The following is a 27,876-nucleotide window of genomic DNA, read 5'->3' as shown; positions in this document are numbered from 1 at the left end:
TTAACCCAATCACCCTACTAAGGGCACATCTTCACTCACCACGCTGGAGACTGACATTCTAGCATTTGATTTAGCTGGCCTAGTATGGACCTGTAAATCGAAAGCAGAGGGCAGCTTCTGCCAGCTTGTGTACTCCTCACAGTGGGAGGAGTAAGGGAAGGTGACAGGAGCATTTGCTGCTGTTGGCCTTCCCCAGTGAGAAGGCACCAAGCTCAACTTAAGACAAGCTGACTCCAGCTATGTATTCTACATAGCCGCAGTTATGTACCTAAAGCCGACCTTCCAGGTCTAGTGTAGACCTCGTCTAAGAGTCCTATGTAAGTCAAAGCAGATATAGTGGAATCGGACTTGGGTAATTTTGATAGAGGAAAAGAATCCAAAACAGCTCAGTGAGGATTGTTCATGAGTATGGTTGGGTTGGGGTTTGATTAGAGCTGAATGAATAATTAATATTTTCAGTTTGTGGGCAAAGTAAAAAAATCAGTTTGTTTTTAAGTCAAACTGAGTTTGTGGGTTTTTTCCCCACTGAAATGAATAATTTAAAATAATTGTTTAGAACAAAAAACAAAACCCCCAATACAAGACAAGCCCTCTTTGTTTCATTTATGTTGTAAGTGACTTTCACCCCATCCCATAGTTTAATAAGCTACTTTTTTAAGCAAAAGACCCCAGCCAGTCACAGAGTTTCCTGGAGCCTATTTCTGGAAGGGTCAGTGGGCTGCGGAGTCCATGGGGGAGATGGCAGGTGATGGAACTCCAAGGGCAGATGGAGATTGTGAGGTCAGTGGGTGACAGAGAAGCCAATAGGACCAGTGGGACCCAGGACTGCAAAACCAGCAGTGGGTCAGCAGCAGAGCCATTCCCCAAGGGTGCAAAACACGGGGGTGCTTCAGCATGCCCCACACCTCTTCTTCCCATACCTATGCATCAAAACATATAGTACTAAAGGTTTGTTCATTGCTAGTCATTTTTCAGACTGACTGTTGATGATAATAAAATGCTATTCTGCTTATTGGAGAGGAATCTCTCAGCTGATAGCTTTTTCATTTGATTTGGATGTAATGGATACTAATCTCATTCTGAAGGTAAAGAGAGGACCACAGACCTGTCATATGGAGCTGGCCTTACTCTAGGAGTCAGCCAAGAATATGGCTTCCTGCAGCATGTGATTACTGATCTGGTGATGAACAGATCCCCTGGGATACTTGAACTGATCTGGAGTAAATAAGTAGTTGGAACCCTATTTCATCATTTCAGTTGAACAGAACTTGAATGAGAGCTAAACTTGCATTTCAGATCCCATTTCATTTATCTTTGACTGTTTATTTCCTTTGGTCTGTCAGTAGATGCTTTTTCATGGATGAGGTAGTCAGATTGTTACTCTCCTCTGCAGGTTCTTTTTCTCAGATGGTGAAGGAAATAGGATCTTGTGCTCCATAAAATATTCCAAGACAAGCACCGCAGAGTGCAGCAGGCTTACAACAAGCACAACATTGTGATTAGAGGAGTACAGAATGAGTGGAAAACAGGTTTTCTGTTTCATGGGAAATTCCATGAGTCTGAACATTGTTTACATTACAGAATGTGATAGAAACAAATTTTAAAATTTTGCAGGAAATGAAAGTCTGGAGAAGGGGAGGAAATCCACTTTAGGATTATTGAAATATTTTGTTCTCTCACAATTAAAATGTTTTGTTCCAATTGCAACATTTTTCATTTTATTACACAAAATAAAGAAACTTTCAAAATTAAACATTGTTTTGAAATTTGAAATGTGGAAACAGAATGGTTCAGTATTTAGCAAAATTTCTTATCAGTTTTTTTAATGGAAATGCATAAGAATTGACATGCTTCTATAAAATGTTTCATTTTTTATATTTTTTTCTAGTGGAAGAATATTTGGTTGGAAAATTCCTGACCAGCTCCCATAAGGTATGTCTATACTAGGAAATTATTTTGAAATAACTAAATTTGACTTAATAACTCCTGATTTTACTAAATCAAAAGAGCATGTCCCCACTATGGGGTAGCCTCAACATTAGTTCGAGGCAGACTCCATTAATGTGGACATGCTACCTCGACTCTGAGCCCCAGAAAGCACTGGGGAGTAATTAGTCTGAATTATTCTGGGGGGTAGTTATTTTGAAATAGCAGCATCAGACTAATGCTATTTTGAAATAACTATTTCAAAATTAGCATTATTCCCTGAGGAAAGCAGTAGTATAGATTTCAAAATAAGTGCCCTTTATTATTTACATCTATCAGGGATGATCTAGACCAGTGGTTCCCAACCTTTTGGGGCTGCTGGGTGCCCAGGGCCAGGGCCAGTCACGTGGCACGCGTCCGGGTGTGGGGCTGCTCACACGCCACGTGTCTGGAGGCGGGGCCGTGCATGCGCCATATGCCAGGAGTGGGGCTGGCCCAGATCATTTGATGGGCACACATAAATGCCCCGGCGGGAGCCATGGCACCCGCAGGCACTGCGTTGGAGACCACAGATAGGGTATGTCTACACTACCACCCTAGTTCAAACTAGGGTGGTTAATGTAGGCAACCGGAGTTGCAAATGAAGCCCGGGATTTGAATTTTCCGGGTTTCATTTGCATATTGCCGGGCGTCGCCATTTTTAAATGTCCGCTAGTTCAGACTCCGTGCCCGCGGCTACACGCGGCACGAACTAGGTAGTTCGGATTAGGCTTCCTATTCCGAACTACCATTACTCCCCGTGGAACGAGGTGTACCGGTAGTTTGGAATAGGAAGCCTAATCCGAACTACCTAGTTCGTGCCGCGTGTAGCCACGGGCACGGAGTCCAAACTAGCGAACATTTAAAAATGGCGGCGCCCAGCAATATGCAAATGAAGCCTGGGAAATTCAAATCCCGGGCTTCATTTGCAACTCCGGTTGCCTACATTAACCACCCTAGTTCGAACTAGGGTGGTAGTGTAGACATACCCATATAGACCATGCTTGGTCCTGCCATGAGGGCAGGGAACTGGACTTCATGACCTCTCAAGGTCCCTTCCAGTTCTAGTATTTTATGATTCTGTGGTTTCAAAATAACAGGCTTGGTAGTGTGGATGCTTTGCTTATAAATTAGACCTAAGGGAGTTTATTTTCAAATAATGCCCTAGTGTAGATGAGTGCATGGAGAGTCTACTGCCATTCAACTTGCTGCCACCAGGTGCAGAATATGATATCTAGGAATATCCAACAACAAATCCTACCGATGGAGCAGGCAACAGATAATCTCCTGAAGAAGATTCAGTACTTCACTGGTGTTTCCCAGTGACCCATAACAAAGATCATTTGGGTCTTAGTCTGTGGCACAGACATAACAGGTTTGTTCAGGTCATGTGGAACTGGGAAAGGAAAAAAGGGGCATTCAATTCAAAGTTAATGAATGGGACTTGTTTATTTTTAGTAGTGTGTGTTTGTATGAATTAAATACCATAAAAGAAGTATGTCTTCTCAACTCATGATCTCCTGTGGCTATGGTAGTATGTGTAAAATTCCTATGAGCCCTTTATATGCAGAACTGAATGAAATCAGCAAAGAATGGATGCGCTTAAATATGAGATTTGAATTTCTTTGCTTTTGCAAGACTCATAACATTACAAAGCTGGCAGACATCGTAATAAAAGCTTCTGTATGTGTTCCAAGTACAATTTAATCCTTCTGTTCATCCTTCATCAAGTAGCGCATAAATGTTTTCAGCTATCAATTAACACCGGCAGAAGTACAGTGATTCAGTGGTGTCAATTAAACCCTTATAAGGCATCAGCTCAAGTCCAGGAAACTGTTGTACTATACAATCTCATATTAAAATATTTACCTTAATCTGACATAAGACATGGATGTTCAAGGAATCCTAACAAGGCCTAATAACACCGAGGAAGTTAGTCCTATTGGGTGAGCTGGAAATCTGTAGATGAAGAACAGAAAATCACTTTAGCTCTGGGAATTCATTTTCAGTCCTGGCTCAACAAAGCCCTGGCTAGGATAATTTAGTTGGGATTGATCCTGCTTTTAGAAGGGGGTTGATCTCAGTGTCCTCCTGAGGTCTTTTCCAGTCCTATGATTCTATTATTCTAATGAGCTGATCTGCCTATATAAGAGTAGAGTAATTGTGCTTAGGAGTCATGGTAGGCAAAGATCCACAAAGCATTGAGGGTATGTCTACACTACAGAGTAAGTTCGAACTAACGGACGTTAGTTCGAACTAACTTTCATAGGCACTACACTAGCGCTCCGCTAGTTCGAACTTAATTCGAACTAGCGGAGCGCTTAGTTCGAACTAGGAAAACCTCATTTTACGAGGATTAAGCCTAGTTGGAACTAGCTAGTTCGAATTAAGGGCTGTGTAGACCCTTAATTCGAACTAGTGGGAGGCTAGCCCTTCCCAGGTTTCCCTGGTGGCCACTCTGGCCAACACCAGGGAAACTCGTCGGCCCTCCTCCCGGCCCCGGACCCCTTAAAGGGGCACGGGATGGCTACAGTGCCTGTGCCAGGTGCAAGCCTGCCAGCACCCAGCCAGCAGACCCTGCACCTGGCACGGATCGAGCCACCCACCCAATGCCCCCCAGCCCTCCCCCTCTTCCCGGGACCAGGCTGGCGGCTCCCGGGAGCTTGCCCGGGACCGCAAGAGGCGGGCACCCGCCTGGGCTAGTGCGGACATTGTGGACCTCGTCCACGATCTCCACACTAGGCACAGCAAAGTGGCCATCTAGGGCAGGAGAAGTTGCCAGCCTGGCCACCCAGGAGCAGGTGTGCATGAAAATCAAGGGGGTCCACTGAGACCCCCGACCCTGAGCCCTGAGCTTATAATGGCCTTCCTGGGTCAGACCAAAGGTCCATCTAGCCCAGTAGCCTGTTTGCCGACAGCAGCCAACCCTAGGGACCCTGGAGGGGATGGACCAAAGACAGTGACCAAGCCATTTGTCTCGTGCCATCCATCTCCAGCCTTCCACAAACCTTGGGCAGAGACACCACTCCTACCCTCTGGCTAATAGGACTCCATGGACCCAACCTCCATGACTTTATCTCACTTCCCTTTAAACTCTGTTCTAGTTCTAGCCTTCACAGCCTCCTGCAGCAAGGAGTTCCACAGGTTAACTATTTGCTTTGTCAAGAACAACTTTCTCTTACTAGTTTGAAGCCTGCTACCCATTCCTAGGGGTCCCTAGGGTTGGCTGCTGTCGGCAGACAGGCTACTGGGCTAGATGGACCTTTGGTCTGACTCAGGACGGCCATTGTAAGCTCAGGGCTCAGTGTCGGGGGTCTCAGTGGACCCCCTTGATTTTCATGCACACCTGGTCCTGGGTGGCCAGGCTGGCAGCTCTCCTGCCCTAGACGGCCACTTTCCTGTGCCTAGTGCGGAGATCGTGGACGAGGTCCACGATGTCCGCACTAGCCCAGGAAGGTGCCCGCCTCTTGCGGTCCAGGGCAAGCTCCCGGGAGCCGCCAGCCTGGTCCCGGCAAGAGGGGGTGGGCTGGGGGGCATCGGGTGGGTGGCTCTGTGCCGTGCCAGGTGCAGGGTCTGCTAGCTGGGTGCTGGCAGGCTTGCACCTGGCACGGGCACCGTAGCCAGCCCGTGCCCCTTTAAGGGGTCCGGGGCCGGGAGGGGGGCATAGAGTTTCCCTGGTGTTGGCCAGAGTGGCCACCAGGGAAACCTGGGGAGGGCTAGCCTCCCACTAGTTCGAACTAAAGGGCTACACAGCCCTTAGTTCGAACTAGCTAGTTCGAACTAGGCGTTAGTCCTCGTAAAATGAGGTTTACCTAGTTCGAACTAAGCGCTCCGCTAGTTCGATTCAAATTCGAACTAGCGGAGCGCTAGTGTAGCACCTATTAAAGTTAGTTCGAACTAACGTCCGTTAGTTCGAACTAACTTTGTAGTGTAGACATACCCTAAGAGTTCTAGATGAGGGCTAAGAGTCAGGCTTAGAGGCCACTAGACTCTGAGTTTCTTATATTGGGATGTTTTGTATTAATGTCAGCAGAAGATGGGCTGAGGGGTAACCCGACTGGAGGACTGGGCCACAGAAACAGCTCTAGAGATAAATTAGGCCAAGGAAGCAGTGGACTAGAGTGAAAGAATCCCTGCAACTCTACCTCCAGACAAGGGGGGGGGGGGAGGCTGTAGTGATGCATGCATGCACCAACAGCCTCCATTCTAAAGTTAGAATAATGTTTGTTTTTTAAAGGTTGTTCTCATCATGAATTATCTATTAATTTTTCTAATATAAAGGCTTCAATAGTGTTCACAACTCACCTTCACAATGCAGGCACAGAGATTCAGAGATTGATTGTGACCAAAGGCTCACAAAAACTGATCTGAGCAAGCTTGACAGGTTGTATCTCAGACCAACATTACCTCACTCACCTTGACTCTCTCACCTTACAGGGGGAAGGCAGGCAAAAAGTATCTATCATTTTCCGCTGCTCCCATTAGCAGGAAACAGTGATCTGTAGCCACTGAGAGTTGCCAGTGACTGTATCTGTGGGCATGAAGGTAAACACAGTGTCTGGTGGCCCACAAAGGGATAACACTGGCAAACTGCATCTGGCCCATAAATTGCTTATTGTCCATGCCTGGGTTAGGAACTTCTGTGGCAGTTTTCAAGGCTGCTAGAAAAAAGGGGAGTGGAGAGAGAGGAACAAAAAGAATATTGACACTCCTTAGGCATCCATGACGTGTGTGCCATGTATATTTCCTTTTAACTAGTAGCTCTAAGCTGAATCCAGTTCATTTGACCTACATCAGCATGCTGATATACCCTGTTAGAATCCTCCATCTTTTTTTTTTCTTACAGGGGAGCTGCCAGCAAATCTAAATGAATGCTGTTGAAGCAAAAGTTATTGAATGTTTTAGCAATATTAGTATTTTATGGGTAGGTGACAACTATTCAATGTTCCTGAATTGAGTAATTTTTGGTCTGAACTTTGCCTTACTACTTATACTATACAGAACTGAATTATCTTATGAAAATGGGAGCAAACATCTGTGGGTTTGCACACTGTACAGTTATCACAAAATGTTAAGTTATTAAAAAATCTAGCCTGTGGAGGTATGATTACATAACCATTTTGCCAGAAGAAAAATATAAATATTATACAACTGAATGCAAATTTTTAGAAATGGAACATCTGGTTCAAATTGCCTATAATTATTTTGCAAATCATGTTTTCTCATTAGCATTATATAGTTTTAATTGATTTTCCAATATATGACAAAAATGTAAACACACAGTGCATATAAATTGTTAAAATAACTATTTAAAAACAAGTCTCAGAAGGATAGCTGTGTTAGTCTGTATCTGCAAAACAAATAAACAATCAAAACAAAACAAAACAAAATAAAAAAGGAGTCCTGTGGCACCTTAGACCTGATCTACACAAGAGAGTTATTTTGAAATAACTTCCCTAATTTTGAAATAGCAAGGGGAGCATCCATACTACCAAAACCGTTATTTCAAAATAATAACTCCTTTCCTTGCACTTATTTAGAAATAATTATTTCAAAATAGCATTAGTGTGGAGGCTCCACTGCTGCTATTTTGAAATAAACTGTTCCCCAGAGTCATTCAAAGTAATTACTCCCCAGTGCTTCCTGGGGCTCTAAATTGAGATAGTGCATCCACATAAGGGAACATGCCACAGACTAATTTCAAGGCTTCTCTGTAGTGTGGACATGCTATTTCGAAACAGTTATATTGGGAGTTATTATTTCAAAATAAGTTATTTTGAAATAATGTTCTAGTGTAGACATGTCCTTAGAGACTAACAGCGGGTATGTCTACACTACAGCGCTAATTCAAACTAACTTAGTTCGAATTAGTTAATTCGAACTAAGCTAATTCGAACTAACGCATCTAGAACTAAAAACTAATTCAAATTAGCATTTTGCTAATTTGAATTAGCGCGTCCACACTGATTGGACGCAGGGGGGCATTTAAGGGTGGCTGAAACCGGTTCTGGCAGGGCATCAGGTCAGTAATTGCGTTGTATGGCTGCTGTCTGAGGCTATCTGAGGCTCATGCTTAAAGGGACCCCCCCGGACAGCTGGTTCTCAGATTTTCCTGCTTGCTTGCGAACCTCGCCGAGGGACAGCAAAGCGTTGGTCTCTGCGCCCGTCTGTGTCGGTGCTTCCCTTCGGGGACGCTGCTGCAGGTGGCAACATGGAGCCAGAGCTCGCCCTGCACCTTCTGGTGCACTTTCTGGACTTGCTGCTGCAAGCCTGCCACCAATGGCTCGAGGCTGCCTGGCACCACCTGGTGCATGTCAGCCCCCTGCCTCTCCACCTGGCCGCCCTGGGTGCCGTGGAGGAGCCGCGGCGGAGCCCCGGCACTATCATGCCCCGCCGCATCTGGCGTCTGGACACCAGCAGCGACTGGTGGGACCGCATCGTCCTGAAGCGCTGGGAGGACCGACAGTGGACCCAGAACTTCAGGATGACGAGGGACATCTTCCTGGAGCTCTGCGAGTGGCTCGCCACTGCTCTGCGCAGAAGGGACACTCGCATGAGGCCCGCCATCCCCCTCTAGAAGTGGGTGGCCATCGCCCTCTGGAAGCTCTCCACGCCGGACAGCTACCGATCCGTCGGGAACCAGTTCGGCGTGGGGAGATCCACCATCGGAGCGGTGCTCATGGAAGTACGGCACTCGTCGGCCACTGCACCGGGGCGGAGGGGGGCTGTGAAGAGGGGATGGGCCACCTCAGGGACAAAGGGGAGGCGGGAGGAGGTGAAAGTTCCCCGCACCGGAGGGGTCAGTCTGTCCCGGCCGTACTACATGCCGCCAGAGGGGTTGCTTCTGGAAGTGGGGCGCGGGGCACTGCCAGGGCACGAATGCTCCCAGCCACCCGGGCGCCCCACTGATTGGCGTTTTGCTGTGTCTCTCTCCGCAGGTGATCAAGGCCATCAACCGGGTGCTGCTCCACAGGGTGGTCCACCACGCCGACCCGGACGCCATCATCCGGGGATTCGGAGCCCTCGGCTTCCCCAACTGTGGGGGGGCCATCGACGGGACGCACATCCCCATCCGTGCCCTGGAACACCAGGCGTCCCGGTACGTCAACTGAAAGGGGTACTTCTCCGTGATCCTGCAGGCCGTGTGTGACCACCGGGGACAGTTCACGGACATTAATGTGGGCTGGTCCGGCAAAGCACACAACGCCCGGGTGTACCGCAACTCCTCCGTGTGCCAGCGGCTGCAGGACGGGACCTTCTTCCCCGACCGCCACATCAGGGTCAGAGACGTGGACATGCCTGTGTGCCTGGTGGGGGATGCCGCCTACCCACTGCAGCCCTGGCTGATGAAGCCCTACACGGGGCACCTCAATCCCTCCCGCCAGGCCTTCAATGCCAGGCTGACCAGGGCCCATATCGTGGTGGAGGGGGCCTTCGGGCAACTGAAAGCCCAATTTAGGTGCCTCCTCACCCACCTCGATCTGGCCGAGCACAACATCCCTCCCGTGGTGGCAGCATGTTGTGTGCTCCACAATTTATGGGAGAGAAATGGGGAGGCTTTCCTGCCAGCCTGGATGGCTGAGGCTGACCACATGGCTGGACACTACGGTCAGCCCCACACCGCCGCTGTCCGGGAAGCTCAGCGGGGGGCCATCCAGATCTGGGAAGCCCTGCGGGAGAGCTTCCAGGTGGAGGAGGAGGACTGACCTCTCCCTGCATGCCCCACTGGGGCCTTCTTCCACCCTACCCTCTTCCCCTTTCCCCTCCCTACCTACTGTCAAATAAAGACACCTGTTTTTCAAACAAAAATGTCTTTTTATTTAACATAACTGGGGTGGGGGCGGGAGGAAGAAGGGTGGGAGAGGGGAGGGGGAAACCTGGGATAAGGGAGCAGGAAGGGGAGGGAAGGAAGGAAGGGAAAGGAAAGCTCAGGGGTGGGAGTCCGGCTGCCTCTCCTGTCTCGCCACACTGTGGGTCTGGGAGTGTTGGTGGGAATGGTTGTGGAGGGTGGGGCAGGAGGGAAGGGAGGTGTGGAGGAAGCAGGAGCGGGAGCAGGAGGCGGAGCTGGCGGAGCAGGGGGAGGAGCAGGGGGAGCAGGGGGAGCAGGGGGAGCAGGAGGAATTGGGAAGTGGTCCAGCAGGCTTTGGAGGTGGCCTCGCAGGGCACGGCCCTGCTCCTCCAGGGCCTCCAAGCTCCACCGGTGCAGCCTCAGGTCCTCGTGGATCCAGTGGTCCTGGAGACGGATCTGTTGCTCCAGGAACCGGAGGTGCCGCCTCTGGTACTCCTCCTGGTTCCTGGCTCTCCTGCTTGCCCGGGCACGGGCAGCTGCTGCAGGTGGCGTGGTGCGCCCTGCAGGCCCAGGTGCTGTGGCTGTGGTGTAACAAGACCAGCGGTCAATTACCCCAGGGGCCCAGGTGTGTGAAACCAAGCTCCCCTTTGCAAGGCCAGGGTCCCTGCAGGATCCCCAGCTGCTGCTCTGTGGTGGGCAAGGCCCAGGCACATGGTCCCAGGGCTCCCTCTCGCCCCAGCTCCCCGTACACATAAGGGGAGCAAGATGGTACTCACAGGTGGACGCCTCCCTGGCCTCGGATGACACAGGCGAGCGGCTCTGTGGGGTGCCTCGGGGGTCCCGGGTCCTGGGCAGGCTGCCGGCAGGCTCCTGGCTCTCGGAGCCCTCCTCCTCCTCCTCCGTCTCCTGGAGCGGTCCCTCTGCTCCGGGGTCAATCACGTCCCAGGGTGCAGGGACGGCATGAGCCCCTAGGAGGCGGTCCAGAGCCAAAAACTGGGGGCAGGCCTCCGGGTCAGCCCCTGGCTGGCAGGCCCGGGAGTAGGACTGCCACAGGTCCTTTATTTTCCAGCGCACCTGCTCCCGGCTGCGCTGGTGGCCCCTGGCGGCCAGGCTGGCAGCCATGCGGCCATAGACTGCCGCGTTCCTGTGGCTAGTGCGGAGATCGTGGACATTGGAGGCTTCCCCCCAAACCTCGATGAGGTCCACGATCTCCACACTAGACCACGCGGGCGCCCGCCTCTTGCGGTCCCGGTCAGGCTCCTGGGAGCCGCCAGGTTGGTCCCAGGAAGAGGGGGAGGGCTGGGTGTCCTCGGGTGGCTGGCTCATGGGTGTCAGGTGCAGGGTGTGCTGGCACGGTTGCTGGCAGCCTTGCAACTGGCACAAACTGTGTAGCCAGCCCGTGGCCCTTTAAGGGCTCCGGGGCCGGGAGGGGGGCAGACAAGTTTGCCTGGTGTTGGCCAGAGTGGCCACCAGGGCAAGCTGGGGAGGGCTAGCCTCCCACTAGTTCGAATTAAGGGTCTACACAGCCCTTAATTCGAACTAGCAAGTACGAACTAGGCTTAATCCTCGTGGAATGAGGATTACCTAGTTCGAACTAAGCGCTCCGTTAGTTCGAATTAAATTCTAACTAACGGAGTGCTAGTGTAGCGCCTATGAAAGTTAGTTCGAACTAACGTCCGTTAGTTCGAACTAACTTTGTAGTGTAGACATACCCAGATTTATTAGGACATAAGCTTTCATGGGTAAAACCCACTTCATCAGATGAATTGGAGTAGAAGTTACAGAGGTAGGGGTATAGATAGATAGATAGATATAGATAGTTATAGCCATAGATATGCCCTAAAGGTATAGCTATTTCACTATGAAGCATCCTGACATCAAAATAACTGCATCTCCACTGGCAGTGTTATAAATTTATTATTATACTTGTGTCGCTAAAATGGCTGTAGGCTGGGCCCTATAGTTTCTTTCTACTAAACTCTCTCTTTGTCCATGTGTAAAACCCTGAAAGCTAGAGCTTGTGTTAAAATACATGCAACTCACTGATAAAACTACTACAAATATACCCAGACTATTATTTTTCTTCCTTGTGATGATGAAGAAATGAGAATTGGTTCTGTTTCCTGGCTGTGGTTTTAATATCTCTAATGAATCTTTGCTTACTTGGGAGGATACTTTTGGTGATTTTGCTTACCCTGCACTGGATTTCCAGTATTAATCATTAACTCTGCTGTTAAATTAGAAATTGCTTAACGTGTATTGATAAATACTTCTACTGATTAGAGATTGTCTTACATGGTAGGCTGGATAGAATAAGTCATCTTTCTTTAGATGCTAATACTCAACATTAGATTTTCATTCTCATTTGATGTACAGCAGTGTCAGTGGACATAGTCCTGATATTTTTATTTCACAGCCTAAACTGCCTCTTCTAGTTCTCTTTCACTAGGGTGAACATAATGAATGCTCCAGGGTGCTCTCTTGTTACAAATTGTTTTCTCTGCTTCCTTTTTTAGTTGGATCATTTCTGTGAGGCTCTCCCCAACCAGTTATCTCTAGCAGGCTACATTACAGAGGGTTGTCTACATTACAGAGGGTTGGATTTTTCTGAAAAAACTCACAGAGCATCCACACCTCAAGCATGTTTTTGTGCAAAAAAAATCAAAAGAACAGAGGGGTTTTTCAGGCATAGGTATTCCTCATTCTACGAGGAGGATTGCCTTTTTGCGAAAGAGCTCTTTCACAAAAAGGTGTGTGTGGACAGGAATGAGGGGGAGGGGTGTTGCGCAAAAAGAGGAAAGAGGAAAAAGCACAGGTGCCCTGGTGGCCATTCTGTGCAGAGCAATCAAAGCTTACTTTAGAGAGAGCATCCATGCAGTCTGGATGCTCTCTTTCAAAAAAGCGCATCGCTTTTTCGATGCACTTTTGCGGATGCGCTCTTGCGCAAGACGTTTTTGTGGAAGATTTCGCCTGATAAAAGCTTCTTGTGCAAGAAGTCTGCAGTCTAGATGTAATAGCTCTTCTTTCAAAAGCTTAAAATAAAACTGTATTAATGATCAATTTAGACTGATTTTTCCTACAACTTGTTTCTGTTTCCCAACAGCATTGTTCAAGACACACTACGCTCCCACCTTCCACAGCCAGCTTTGAAAACAAATTTATAAACCAAGCAAATCTAAAATAAAAACTTGGGTCAAATGCTAAGTCAGATTGGCAAAACAAGGGAAAATAGGTATCTGTCAGATTTGCAAAAGTGGCATTTTAAATTATTTTCCTCTGTATGGCCAAAGTCATTTTGTAAAGAGATCATGATTTCTATTGTGTTTAAAGCCCAGCCCGGTACAAAACAAATATGCAAAGCTAAAGCTTGTAGGCCTCAAGCCTGTATCCTAAAAGACCAATAACACATATATGTGAAGTTTAAAGGACTTTGTTATGAAGGCAAAGCCTATCACTTTGCTCTAAGTTTGAACAGTTCTTAGTATGATGGAGCCTTGGCCTCTAAGTACTACAGTACTTCAAATACTAATAATGGAAACGAAAAGCTTATTGAAGTTCTAACAACACTGAAAGCTGTGCAAAATAATGCTCTTTACTGAAAAGAACTCTGTCCTCTATATCAATGGTTTTCAACCAGGAGTCCAAGGCCTCTGGGGACAAGGGGGCATTAGTAGGATCAAGCAAGCAGGATCAAGCATTAGACTTGGTGGGGCCCAGAGCAGAAAGCTGAAGTCCCACTGCCTGAGCCTGAACCTTTAGGCCCTGAGACGTGAAGCTGAAGGCAAAGCCTGAGCAGTTTAGTCTTGTGGGGACCCTTGTCGTATGGGGTCTCAAGCAATTGCTCGATACCATCTAACAATGCCCCTGGTTTTTGTATGCAGAAAACCAGTTATTGTGGGACAGGTAGACTGTGGAGTTTTTAAAGCATGGGGGAGGCTCCAAAAGAAAAAAAAAACTTGAGAATTCTTGCTATGTGTGATGCTTACTAAGGGTGTGTCTAGACTACAGGGTTTTGTCGACAAACATGGACTTTTGTCGACAAAACTATACCTGCATCTACACTGCTGCTGCATTCTGTCAACGTGTATACAGCACCCAGAGCACCCAGGAGCCAGACGCCCAGATGCAGGAGGCCTCCCGGGCAACTTCGGACACTAGGGAGGGAACATCAGGTGAGTGCTGTGAGGGTCCAACACACACAGGGCAGGGCAGGGCAGGGCAGGCGGGAGCAAAGTGGATGATGCTGTGCGGTGACATGTCATGCTGATTACAGCCTGGGGGGAAAGGGGGCACACCCATGGCCATCCTCAGGGAGGGTCGTCCTACCCCTGCATCCTCACAGCTGCTGGGCACCACCTACTCCTGGCAGGCAGTGATGCCAGGTACAGGCATGGGTTGGGGATGCTGGGATTGCCTCACAGCTGCAGGCCTCTGTGGGAACCTCAACCGTGGCCTGACACTTGTCTGTGCTGCTCGGCTGTGGGGTGTGTGTGAGGGGAGGTAGGATGGTGGCCTGCACATCTTCTAGGCTCCAGAGAGGCTGTGGCTGCTGGCCAGGCCACACCATGCCTTGCTGAGACCCACATGAACATCCTCTGACCCTAGGACAGGCACTGCCTGCTGAGAAGAAGGAGGACATGCCCTCTCAGGGAAAGTGTGAGCATGCATAACTGACGACTTTTCCCTCTTGTCCTCCACATCCAGACCAGCTGACCAGGAGGGGGGCGCCACACCTGCCCCACCACCCAGACGGCTGCAGGGAACCCATTGGCACTGGCGCACCTATTTAGACCTGGTGCACCAGCACATCTCGGTCCTGCAACGGATGCAGGACTCAGTGGACAGGAGGATGGAGGCAGAGGCCGTGTGGTGCAGGCGCTTGCTGCAGGAATTTGCCCATCAGCGCACTGATATTTGCACTGTGATCCGGGAGGCCATGGCTTTCCCCGGTCCTTTGCCTGGTCCTGCTCCTCCTGCTCAGTCTGCCCCCCCTTCCGGCCCCTTCACCACATCAGGGTGAGGCCAGGCAGGCTTCTACCACTCCCACTCAGGAACAATATTAGGAAACACACATTTTAATAGAGGACAGGTGCTGTGTTTTAAAGAATTCTCAGTAGTATCAGAAATTTAAAATTGGGTAATACTATATATTCTATTAATAAGCATCATCAGATTCATTAAATAATCAGGTACCGTTAAAAAGAACGTACATAAATTCACCTCTGCACTAACAAATTAAATTGCATAAAGTTCAGGTGCATTCTTGTTATTTTGAATATTTTAACATAGATATTGGAATATGTTCATATCTTGAAGAAAAATAAGTCTTTTGTGCATAATGTTAAAGAGATAGACTCATAGAATCATAGGTCTGGAAGAGACCTCAGGAGGTCATGAAGTCCAACTTCCTGATAAGAGCAGCACCAATCCCAGCTAAATCATCCCAGCCAGGGCTTTGTCAAGCTGGGACTTAAAAACCTCTAGGGATGGAGATTCTACCACTTCCCTAGGTAACCCATTCCAGTACTTCACCACCCTCCTACCAAAATAGTTTTTCATAATATCCATCCTCCTTGGGACCTTTTTCAGGTAGATGAAGGTTGCTCTTTGGAACTTTTTTCAGGAACATCAAATCCCCCCCACACTCTTCTCTTCTACAGACTAAACAAGCCTAAATCCCTCAGCCTCTCTTTGTAACTCATGTGCTCCAGCCCCCAAACATTTTTGTTGCCCTCCACTAGACTTTCTCCAACACGTCCAAACCCTTTCTGTAGTGGGGGGCCCAGAATTGTATGCAATATGCCGGATGTGGCCTCACCAGTGCTGAATAAGGGGAAACAATCTCTTCTCTAGATCTGCTGACAGTGCTCATACTAATCCACCACAGTATGCTGTTATCCTTCATGGCTACAAGGGCACACTGTTGACATGCAACTTCTCATCCACTGCAATACCCAGGTCCTTTTCTTTAGAACTTCTGCTTATCCAGCTGGTCCCCAACCTGCAGTAACTGTGATGGATTTTTTCGTCCCAAGTTCAGGATTCTGCACTAATCCTCATCAGATTTCTTTTGGCACAATCCTCTAATTTGTCTAGGTCACATTAGCTTTATTCCTACCCTTCAATGTATCTATCTCTCCCCCTAGCTTGGCAAACTTGCTATGGGGTGCAATCTATCTCCTCATCCAAGTCATTAGTCATTAGTGTAGATGTTGAACAAAACCAGCCGCAGAACCACTGGCTGATAGTGATTGCCAGACAGACATTGAGCCATTGTTCACTACCCTGATTATCCTGATGATCTTTCTCTCCACTTTACAGTGCTCCAGTCATGTGAGTCATTCCACCAAGTCCCACCAAGTCTCTGTTATTCCAAGCACGTCATAGTTCTTTGACTGTGCCAGGACTTCCAATTCTCCGTGCTTGTTTCCCAGGCTTCTTGCATTCATTTATCCAAACCATGCTTCTTTACCTTGATAGCAAGGATACTGTGGGAGATCGTATCAAAAAGTGTGCTAAAGTCAAGACATATCACATCCACCGTCTTCCCCATATCCATAGAAGGCAATCAGGTTGGTCAGGTACAACTTGCCCTTGGTGAATCCATCTTGACTATTCCTGATTGCTTTCCTCTCTTCCAAGTGCTTCTTATTCATGGTTTTTCCAGGGACTGAGGTGAGGCAGACTCATCTGTAGTTGTTCTTCTTCCTTTTTTTTTTTTTTTTTTGAAGATGGGCACTAATTTGTGTTTTTGCAATCATCTGGGACCTCCTCTTCTCACTATGAGTTTTCACAGATAATGGCCAATGGCTCTGAAATCTGATCAGCCAACTCTCAGCACTCTCAAATGCATTAGATCTGGCCCCATGGATCTGTGTGTGTCCAACTTCTCTGAATAGTTCTTAACCTGTTCTTTCTCCACTCAAAGCTGCCCGGCTCCTTTTCATACTGTGCTGCCCAGTACAGCAGTCTGGGAGCTGATTTTGTCTGCGACGACAGAGGCAAAACAAAGCATTGAGTACGTCAGCCTTTCCCACATCATCTGTCACTATGTTACCCCCCTCATCCAATAAGGGTCCCACATTTTCCCTGACCACCTTCGTATTACTAATATGCCTGTAGGTTACCTTTCACATCCCTTGCTAGCTGCAAATCCGGTTACACTTTGGTCTTCCTGCATGCTCCTTACACCGCTGAATGCTCGAGCAATATATTTATACTCCTCCCTAGTCATCTGTTCAAGCTTCCACTTCTTGTAAACTTCCTTTTTGTGTTTAAGCTTGCCGAGGATTTAACTACTGAGCCTAGCTGATCACCTACGATATTTGTTTTTCTTACTGTGCATTAGGATGGTTTGTTCCTGTGCCTTTAATAAGGTTTCTTTTAAAATACTGCCAGCTTTCCTTTCCCCTTCATGTTAGCATCTCAGGGGATCCTGCCCATCAGTTCCATGAGGGAATCAAAGTCTGCTTTTATGAAGTCCAGGGTGTGTATTTCTTCCTTTGGTCAGGATCCTGAAATCAACCATCTCATGATCACTGCTGCTTAGGCTGCTATCCACATCTACTTCCCCTACTATTTCCTCTCTGGTTATGAGCAGCAGATCAAGCTGAGCATCACCCCTGCTTGGTTCCTTCAGCACTTGTACCAGGAAATTGTCCCCATCATTCTCCAAAAACTTCCCCTACTGTCTCTGTAGTGTTGTATTGGTCTCAAAATAGATGCCAGGAATTGGAGTCCCCCTGAGAACCAGGACCAGTATCTGGAAGTTTCTATTAGTTGCCTTGTTTACCTGATCTGGAGGTCTATAGCAGGCATCAACCATGACATCACCCTTGTTGCTCCGACCTCTGAATTTAACCCTGACTGTCAGCAGATTTTTCTCCCACTTTATACTGGAGCACTAAGCAATCACACTGCTCTCTTACATACGGTACAACTGCTCCACCTTTTCTCCCCAGCCTGTTCTTCCTGAACAGTTTACACCCTTCCATGACAGTGCTCCAATCATGTGAGTCATCCCACCTAGTCTCCATTATTCCAATCAGATCATAGTTCTTTGACTAAGCCAGGACACCCAATTCTTCCTGCTTTGTTTCCTAGGTTTCTTGCATTTGTGTACAGACACCTTAGATAACTACCTTCTTAATACAAATCAGGAGTCCTCCTCTGTTGCACCTTCCTCCTTGTGTTTATTCCTGGTATCCCATTTCCCTGCTTATCTCTGGTTATATCTACACTACAGAGTTTTGTAGGAAAACCAGCCATTTTCCCAACAAAACTGGTGGAAGGTCCACACTGAAATCACATTCTTTCACAAGTAAATTGAAAGAACAGAGGGCTTTTTTATGACAATGGTAATGCTCTTTCTACGAGAAAGAAGCCTTTTTACAAAGAAGCCTTTTTGCGAAGAGCTCTTTCTCAAAAAGGCATGTGTGGATCGGGAGGAGGGTTTTGTTTCAGAAGAAAAGGCCTCCAGGAAAAAGCACAGGTTTCAAAGGGGCAGCACCACAGGAGCCCGGGATCAGCTGGAGTCCTCGGCTGATCCCCGGCTCCGTGCAGTGCTGACCCTTGGAAAGTCCACCCAGGGGCAACATTTCCCAGGGGCAACACTGCAGGAGTCCAGGATCAGCTGGAGTCCCCAGCTGACCCCGGGCTCCGTGCAGTACTGCTCCTTTGAAGTGCTGAAGTGGCACTTCAAAGGGGCAGCAGAACACGTAGCCGGGGATCAGCTGGAATACCCAGCTGATCCCCAGCTCCATGCTCCTCTGCCCCTTTGAAGTGCCGCTCCTGCGCTTCAAAGGGGCAGAGCTGCACGGAGCCTGGGGTCAGCTGAGGAGTGCTGGAGGGACACTTCAAAGAGGAGACACAGCATTAACGCCTGCGATTAATGCGTTAATTTTTTTAATGCATTAATCTTGCTCTGCGTTAGTCACAATCATTAATGCAGATAATTTGATATCCCTATGTATTTTAAATCTGCTGTCTATTAATTTAATTTGGTGTCCAGTAGTTCTTGTGGTCTGAGGAGTAATTAACATTTCCTTATTTACTTTCTCCATACCAGTCATGATTTTACAGACTGGTATCATATTCCCACTTAGTCTTCTCTTTTCTATGCCGAAAAGTCCCTGAACTATTATTTTGTCTTCATACGCAATCTGTTCCATACCCTAACATTCTTTAAACTTCTGACCTCTTATGGCCATTCTTATGTGCTTATGTTATTTTTTTCTACCTTTTTCTCGACCCTTTCCTATTTAAATATATCTTTTTGAGACTGAGAAACCAAACTATATTCGATATTCAAGATGTGAGCATACCATAGATTCAATCATCATCTGTTACCATTGATTTTTTGGGTTTATTTGTTACCAATTTTACCTCCCAAACAAAATATGAAGTTATGCCATGCCCAGAGACCTTGTCCATTATGATATCAGAAGTAAACTCAACCACACACAATTTTTACTAAAGCTAATCATAGCATTTTGTTGATTTGTGCAAGGGAGACTGCACAGGTAGTGGTTTACTTCAACCTACTTCCACTTCTGTCCAACATCAAGGGTTATCAGCTACTAGTTCTGGAAGAGCATCTATGGAGTTAGTCAGGAATAGGTATTTCAGAGTATTTCCCAGGTAGAGAAGTCTAAGTGAATCTAATACAGTCCATGCTACTATAATGCAAGCTTTGCTGTTGCTGACCCTCAGTGGAGAAATCACATTAACATAATATCTCCTAAACTCAGATTCAGTGGGCTAAATTCAGAGATGAAGGGTAGGGGCGAAGGGGAGAATTATGGCCTCACTGAAGTCAATGGATTTTTGCCACCTACTGCAATGAAAGTAGGATTTCATTATAGTTTGTATGGATGTTTTTTTCCCATTATAATAGTTTACATTGACTTCACAGAGCTAAATGGACTGTGCCCAATGGCTTAGGCATCCCAGTAACTTCCCATCATTTTGGTTGTTGCATTTTCACATTCTGAATAGATTTTTCTTCATAGCTGTGAACACAGATTAATTTTATCACCCCCTTCTCAGATATAAATGGGTTCAGAATAATTTTCCATATACAGAGCCTACATTTCTGTATTCAGATGTTGATTGCTTCAAGCTGATAAATAGCTCTAAAAATTAGCTACAATATAAATGGTTTTGCCATTGAAACAGTCAATTCAAAGAAGCTGCACTTTCACTTACATTTGTTTGAACCCCCTGAGGACAGATACTATAAATAAATGATTTTAAACTCTGTGAATAAAATGTATAGAGGTAGATTCTTCATTATGACTTGGCCCCTGTGTGGTGGAAAACAAATCTCATGACTCGCCTGAGAGACTGGATACTGAGGTGACACTGAGAGAAGCTGATTGCCGGGCCCCTGGGCAAACAATGTTGGGAGTGGGGAGGCTGGCCCTGTGTTCCTGAAAGGGTCTGGGCCTTGGTCAAAAGGGGCAGGACTGGGCAGCCAGTCACCAGAACTGCCCGGATGGCACAGTGCCCCCTTCCCTCTGTCAGCCCTCGGAGTATGCAGTGTGGGGTTCTGCAGTGTACCACACAGTGCTTCCACAGCAATTCTAAAGGGCCCAGGGCAACTGCACCATCCCCTATCGATGGGCCTAGTTATAACATACTCAACTTCTCCACTGGCACACTGCTGTCTTTGGGTCATACCCTGTCTTTGGACCAGCCCCAGAATCAGAAAGTAACAACAGTGCCTTTGAGTCACTGTCTCAGCCACACTTGTCAGATATCACAATCAGCTAACAATCTCTCCTACAGCTTTTAAGGCTGCATTCTATGAGGGGCTGTGCATCTCCACTGATATCAATACCCTTCTATGAGTCACTACTGAATTTAGCTCAAGGGATCATAGTTAAAGGTTTTACCTGAACCTCAAAACCAAAAAAAGCAATTCAGAGTTCACTAAATCTTAATGTTGTTTTAAAGTACTTTTAAACTGGGTTAATTTCTTTAGGTTTATTTTTCTCAGGGTAGTATAGTTGATTGATATAATTTACTTTCATTTTGACATTGTAACGGGGTCTCATTAGATCTGCAATGAAATTGAATTGCTGTCATAATGTCACATCATAAAGGAATATTAACAAGATCTCTATAGACTTCTATTGGAATCATTTTTTCATCAGAACATTAATGTAACTGAAGCAGGGTCCAACGGACCGTAGACAAGAGGGGCAGAAAGGAACCAATTGGCTCTCAGACTTTCATTTATAAGATCTAAATGCTGCTTATAACTCTTGTTTGTTGTATAAAACTTATTGGCTACCACATCACAAATAAGTCCCATTTAACTTCTCAGTTACTACCCTAGTAGATTTACCTGGCGTTGCTCAGGTCCTTAACTCAAATAATGTTTGTTTTTCTTCATTTAAATCATTGCTCTGTAGTGGGGCTGGGGATGAGAGGTTCAGTTTGCAGGCTGCCCAGGGGAGTGAGGGCAACTCCAGCCCTCTCCCACTGTAGCAGCTTGGAGCCAGTTGAAAAGCACCGGGGGGGGGGGGGGAGAGCCAGGCCTGGCGGGATACTGGGAATTTCCTGGTGGGCCGTCTTGTCTGCACACCATTGCCCCTCACTCCGAGTGGCTACATGTCCACGCTGTATGCGCGATGCAGAGCCCAACTCGCCGCCTGTGCTGAGAGCCGGACATGATGCAGAGAAAGGGGGCGGGGCTTGAGGGGCATGCAGGGGTGACATCATGGGGAGGGCTGTTCTCAACCCATTTCCTGGGCCTGTTTTGATTGCCAGTACGCTCCTGGAAGCACCTGTCCTTAACCGTTACAGATCCAGCAGGCACAGCCAAGGGACAAACAGACAGACAAACTCTCTGAAGTATGTAGTAGAAAGCTGTCCCTCTATCCCCCCCCCCCGCCTCCTGCTGGCCCAATGGGGTTATAGCTGTCCCAGTCCCCCATCTCTAGTCCCTTGCTGCCCCCTCTGTTCCCCTGTGGTCATCCTGCAGTATAACTCCCTCCTCCCTTTCCATTATGAGAAACAATCAAATTCCATGCACATCCTATTATCCTGGAACAACCAAACTCTCACTCTACATACCAAATTCAGTGGCCCTAGTTCTTACTAATTAGTTGAGATTGGTCCTGTCTTGGACAAGGGGCTGGACTTGATGACCTTCTGAGGTCTCTTCCAGCTCTATGATTCTGTGATTCTAGGAGGTCTTCTTTAAAAAACAGACTCATGGACAGATGTACAAATGGACAGACAGACAGACAGACAGACATTTCTAAAATATATAGTAAGAGAATGACATTGCTTCTTGTTATCCAGATATTTTATGGTACCCCTCCCCGCTAATTTTTTTTGGCTCCTCTCTTTTGCTTTTGTTTTTTTCTCCTTTTCTTTCTCTCTCTTCACCCTGTCTTTCATGACTGTTTTTATCTTCCTCCTTTCATCTAATTTGTTCCCCCTTCCCGCCCCACTGTGGAATAAAAGACTATGAAGTCCTAAAAATACAGTTATATTTTTGGAGGAAAATGATGAACTGAAGCATCATAAGATGGTGCTCTTTCATAAGAGTCCAAGAAATCTAGCAAAGGGGGAAAGAAGAAGTTAAGATTCTCTTTAGAGCAAGGAACCCTTACTTAAGATGAAATTACTTTATCATAAGTATTCCACCTGTCAATGACACCATAAAGGTGTAATTGCTTAATTTGGCCTAACATGCTCTCTTCTGCAGATGTAATGGTGATAATGGGAAATGAAACTCCATGAGAGCACTTTCCTAGAATTGCCCAAAATCAGTCCAAATAAGGTAGCCAATGAAATCTGACATCCGCCTCCCCCCCTCTCACACACACCTTGTAATAAGCATCTCTAAACTCCAAACCCTGCAAAGAGAGTGAATCCTGTATAAATATAGTTTGGCCGCAGATTATTGAAAACTAGGAAGTGGGGATTGTCATTGACTGGGTAAAGTAATTTTGCATAGATTGCACGTATGAGAAAATTCATTAAATTAAATATATGTAATTTTTTTTATTAATGTGCTTGCAGAAAGAAAGTGAAAGAACAGTTTTAAATTTGTAGGATTTCAACTTCAAGCATTATTCATTTTATTGAATAATTACCAAGCATAGTAAATTTGAATCAGAAACTCAGCTTCCATTACTCTTTCTGTAAGTAATTTGAATTAGTTTGTGATCTGTAACAGTACACTTTTTTTGCACTAAAATGACAGTTGAATAGGCGACTTGATTTTAATTTTGTTAGCAAATATTTTTATGAACTCTAATAATAATAGTCATGTTTTTTTTCCTGATGAAAAACAAAAATAATTATATAAACCTTTCACCCAGCACATTCCAGTGTAAAAAGTAGTACATTCGGCTAATTTAAGTGGCAAGATTGTTTATGCAATATTTCGTGTCTGTAGGAAATTACAAAGTATGACTTTATTTTTCACAAATTCACAAACAAACTCTTCAAAATATATAGTAATAGATGACAGAATTTTAATAATATTTGGTTCTTATGTTTAGGCAGTTTCCTTTTTGCATTTGTCTCACTTTGGACAGACAAGGCATTTCCATTCACTCTATCAGGTCTCAAGCGTATGCACAATGCTATAATGCATAGCTTGGTAACACAACTGAGAATGTTTGCTTAATTTCTGCTTAAAAATGGATAAACTATCATGAAAACATTTCCATTGGGTTTAAACTGAGTTAGATCTTACAACATTTACATTGAGGGCTAACTTTGACCTGATGGTGTTCCTTAAATAACGGTAACTGCTACTGTTAATCCTATATTGCAGAATCCATATATTATTATTAAAGGATTAATACGGTAAGGAAATCAGTATAAAAGTGACTTGAAAATAGGTTTAGAAATCTGCAGGAGAGTGGGGGTTAAATCATTCTTACCTCACGTCATGTGGTCTATTGTTCTGATCCAAACTGTTTCAATTTATTAGTATTGTATGTGGATTGGCATATTATTGGTTAACAGTTTCTTTTTATTTCCCAGTCACCTGAACTGTCACATTTTGGTGAATTATCAGGAAATAAACCCCAGCAAATGCTTTGGAAGACAGCACACTACACAACACAGCTTTGAAACTGAAATATCTAAAAACATTTGCATGATTAACTCCCCTACTATCCTGGTATGATTAGATCTGCCGAAGTCATATGTTCACAGCATTCAGTCAATGTAATCAGCCTGAGAAGATTTCATTTATTGCCAAGTGTTTAGTGTGATGATGAGTCTACTTCATAAACAAATGTTTTTATTTAAAAAAAAAATGGGTGATACACCATTTGTCTCCAGATTTTTCTATGAATCAGAGCATACAAAGGTATTGTAGGTGTATACTAAAAGAAAAGCAAGAGATTTATATAGAATCATTTCAGCTTGGCAGCTGAGTGCTATTGAAGGCCATATAGTAGTTTCCTGCTCAAGTCAAATATGTAACAGGAATATACATTAAATTGCTGGTTGTCATATTCACAGCTGAAATGTTCACAGTTCCAGAGTCACTGGGAAAGGAAGGTACATTTTGCAGGAAGCTACATGATGGCTCAGAAGTGATGTGACAGGACACAGAGTTTACCATAATATTCTCTCTCTCTCTCTCTCTCTCTCTCTCTCTCTTTCTTGCTCTCTCTCTCCTGGGTTAGCATTCTGATTTTTTTAAATGAAAAAGAAAATGAATTTAGGTGGCTCTGTAATGAGAATTTAAAGCAAAAGAAAAAACCCTAATTCTAACATTTTTGTTGTCATTTGAAACACAGCACAAATGTCTTGCCTGCTCTATTGCAGAGGGTACCTTTTATGAAGATTTCTTTTCCATCTAAGTACAATAGCGTAATGTATTAACTATGACTGTGTCATTATAATAGGCCTTTATGTTTTCAAAGCACAGCAAATAACATTAATTGATTAACAGTCACAACTGTGAGGTAGATAGGTAAATATTATTATTAGAACTGGGTGAAATGTGTGTTCATGAACAGTTTTATGAAAAACTACCCAACTATTTTCAGAACAAATTATTCAACGGGTTGTGATGGTAATTCTCATTAATGATGAGGAAGCAGAGAGTCTAAACTACAGAGATTTTTCGAAAGAGGATATGCAAATTGGGCGGGAATGGATGGGGTTTTTTTCAGGAAAAAACTCCTTTTTCGAAAAACCGCGTAAACCCTTTCTCAGGAAGAGCGGTTTTGCATATCCTTTTTCGAAAAATCTTTGTAGTTTAGACATGCCCAGAGAGAATAAGGAATTTGTTCAAATCTGCAACAATGCTACAAATCAAGAGGTTCATTGCTCCCACTCCCACCTGTTTCCTCTCTTCCCCATTGACTCTCAGCTTGCAATGAAAGCAAAATAGAATCAAGTCATATGATAGAATGTAAGCTATTGGGTGGATATTTTTCTGTTATGTTACGTTTGTACTTTGCAATAGTTTAAAACCTGTAAAACCTATATAGTAAAGTCTGTATTCTTCTATGTAAAACTGCAAGAAAATGAAACAAAAAAAAGGACTATGTAGTACTTTAAAGACTAACAAGATGGTTTATTAGGTGATGAGCTTTCATGGGCCAGACCCACTTCCTCAGATCAAATAGTGGAAGAAAATTGTCACAACCATATATATCAAAGGATACAATTAAAAAAGGAACACATATGAAAAGGACAAATCAAATTTCGGAACAGAAGGTAGATGGTGGGGGGGGGGGAATGTCCGTGAGCTAATGATATTACAGGTGATAATTTTGGAAACTATCTCTGTAATGGGTAAGGTAATTAGAGTCTTTATTCAAACTTAAGTGTAAAGTGTCGAATTTGAGCATGAATGACAGTTCAGAGGATTCTCTTTCAAGTGTATTCTTAAAAGGCCTTTGAAGCAGGATGCAGGTAATCAAGTCGTTGAGACAATGTCTTTTCTGGTTGAAATGGCAAGAAACTGTTTTTTCTTTGTGATCCTAATATCTGTTTTGTGGGCATTGATCCTTTGGTGAAGTGTTTGAGACGTTTGTCCAATGTACATGGCTGACGGACACTTTCTGAACATGATAGTGTAAATTATATTTCTGGATGCGCAGGAATATGTGTTGTTGATCTTATACCTCACTTGATTAAGTCCAGTAATGGTATCAGCAGAGTGGACAAAGCTGGCAATGTGGACAAAGCTGGCAATGGGGTTTGTTGCAAAGGAAGGTACCAGGGTTGGTATTAGTGTGGTATGTCCTGTGGTTGTTGGTAAGAATCATCTTGAGGTTAGGTGGTTGTCTATAGGAGACTACAGGTCTGTCTCCCAGAGCCTCTCAGAGTTTGGTATCCTGTTCCAATATAGGCTGTAGTTTATTGATAATGTGTTGGACAGGTTTAAGTTGGGGGCTGTAGGTGAGGACAAGTGGTGTTCCATTGTTGGTTTTCTTGGGTCTGTCTTGAAGTAGATGGTTTCTAGGTATTTGCCTGGCTCTTTCAATTTGCTTTTTTATTTCTCTGGGTGGGTAGCTGAGGTTTATAAATGCTTGGCAGAGATCCTGAAGTTTCTGGTCTCTGTCAGTGGGATTAGAGCAGATGCGGTTGTATCGAAGGGCTTGGCTATAGATGATGGATCATATGGTGTGTTCTGGATGGGAGCTGGAAGCATGTAGGTAACTGTATGAGTCAGTGGGTTTTCTGTTGTGGAAGCTTTGTATATAGAAATCCATATTGTAATTCCGACCGTCAGGGGGAGTCCATATAGAATTATTTTTCCTTTGGTGTTGATAGGGGGGATCCGGTAGGTCAGATTGATGTTCATTGGTAGTTTGGAAATACTTTAGGAGCAAACCATGAGACTGTCACAATCTGGTTAATGACACGCAAATTACTTGCAGTCAGGTTCCCCTTCAAACAGAACCTTTGATGGGGGATTCATCTTTCTGCTGCTCTTCTTGGCTGATACTATGCTGATACCTTGGCTGATAACACTGTGCAAATGTTTCTTTTAAATGACGTGAAACTAACCACTTTTTAACCTAAAGAGTGTCGGGTCAATGGATATATCTGATTCATCCACATGAGCTATTTAGCGTGAACTCAGTGTCTGTGAATGATAGAACTTGCTAGAGCCAGGCAGGCTGGATGCAAGGACTCCTCAAAGTTCTTTCTCTGTACTTTTGGGAATGGCAGCACCTACCCATTAATTGGTAGATCAAGTGGAAAAAAGTGTTCTGCAATAATGACTCCAGAATGCCATTGGATAAATAGTGATCCGTCAGTGTTTGGGGTAGATATTCCAGAAGAATACTGTATCTATCTAATTTGGAGAGAACTAATCAATTCTTTTCTGTCCAACTGTCTGCAGTAGTTTGTATACCAGCAGGCACAAAGTTGTGTCCCATCCCATGATCCTCGTCAGTTTTTACTGCTGTGTATGCAGACACTGTATAGCTATTTACCTCTCAAAAAGCTAACTTATGTGTTTTAATCATGAGACTGACAGTGTCGCTTCCAGTTTTTGACTGTCCCAAAAGATTTGGTTAGAATCTCTCTGCATACCGTAGGGAACAAATGAGATATGAAAACCAGATCTGTGAACTGATTCCTGTTTCAGCACAGCAGTTAAAAGGAACAATTCCCAGTCAGATACTAGGGATGATGGTGGAAGAGACAAAGACTGACTTGTATTTCCTGCAGTTGGTATAGACAGGCCTAGATGGGCCATATGGTTTTCTCCTGGGCTTTCAGTGTTCATAATTATACTAAGCAGCCAAAGCCGCCATATGGTTTGATTCCATGCAGAAAGGGGAGCGTCTGCTTATTACAGATTTTCTGGAAAAATTTCTTATTCTCCTAGGGCTCCTAATATTGACTTAATATAGTTTGTCAACCCACAAAGAAAAACATTTCCTGTTACGGATGTATAAAATTGACATTTGTCTTTTAACTTTGATCTTTGGAAATCATAGTTCATTTTCTACCATTTATTGCAAACATTAAAAAAAATCTCTTTTCTCTTTATAAAATGAAAAGGAATGAGAGGTCAGCATGCCTTGAATTCCATTGTTTTAATCTTGAGCACAGCAAGGTTTTTAAAGGTTTATACTTGCAATGTGGCTTTTCACTACATCCTACAAATA

The sequence above is a fragment of the Pelodiscus sinensis genome, chromosome 13, assembly GCF_052426305.1.
Source record: "Pelodiscus sinensis isolate ZL-2025 chromosome 13, ASM5242630v1, whole genome shotgun sequence".
Lineage (NCBI taxonomy): Eukaryota > Metazoa > Chordata > Testudines > Trionychidae > Pelodiscus > Pelodiscus sinensis.
Note: the sequence above shows the minus strand (reverse complement) of the source record.